Source organism: Condylura cristata, unplaced genomic scaffold (assembly GCF_000260355.1).
Source record: "Condylura cristata isolate star-nosed mole 26May11 unplaced genomic scaffold, ConCri1.0 scaffold00010, whole genome shotgun sequence".
NCBI lineage: Eukaryota > Metazoa > Chordata > Mammalia > Eulipotyphla > Talpidae > Condylura > Condylura cristata.
In genome coordinates, this window is record NW_004567111.1 from 56,646,642 (window position 1) to 56,647,374 (window position 733).

The window sequence follows — 733 nt, forward strand, 5'->3', positions numbered from 1 at the left end:
TTTTATCTTGGTTTTGCTTTTGCGCTTTTCCTCCCAGACGTACATGGATGTTTCTGACCCTTTCCTATGGGTCGCTTCGGGAAGGTGATTTAGACATGTGGCAGACTTTCTGGACTTGTTTGGGCCAATCCTGTTTGGCTGGCTATTTACCCATGCAGGGATGGAGAACTTTAGGTGCTTAAGAAACTATATTCTTTTATCTTGTCTGTATTGCACACTAATTGTATTCAAGTACCTTTTCATTAGAGGTTTATATATTTTGCCTGGATGCAGCAGATGGCAGGCAGGTTTGGGGGTTCTAGGGTGCCCCCCTCCCTGCCTTGTTACAATATGTTTCTGACAGATGTTTCTAATAATAACAGAGAAAGTAACTTATTTTTGATCTTTGTTTTTTGCTTTCTTTTTTTAAACAAAAGGTGTAGAGTTGTATCTTCAGGGGGAAATGTGAAATTTTAAAAAATTAAGAATAATGTGATCTCCCTATATTCTCACTTCATCTTTAATTGTCATCCCCTGAATTACTCTGAAACTATCCCAAGCAATGTTATCTTTAAATATTTAAATATAATGACTTATTTTTTTCCCCTTAGATTTACTTACTCTTTTTCTTCTTATTCTGGTTTATTAAAGGGTAATCAGGCCCTCCCTGGTGGCGCAGCGGGTTGAAGCACTGCACTAAGACACTTAAGCCACTTCCGCATGAGTTCGAACCCCGCCTGCCCCGGAGGAGACG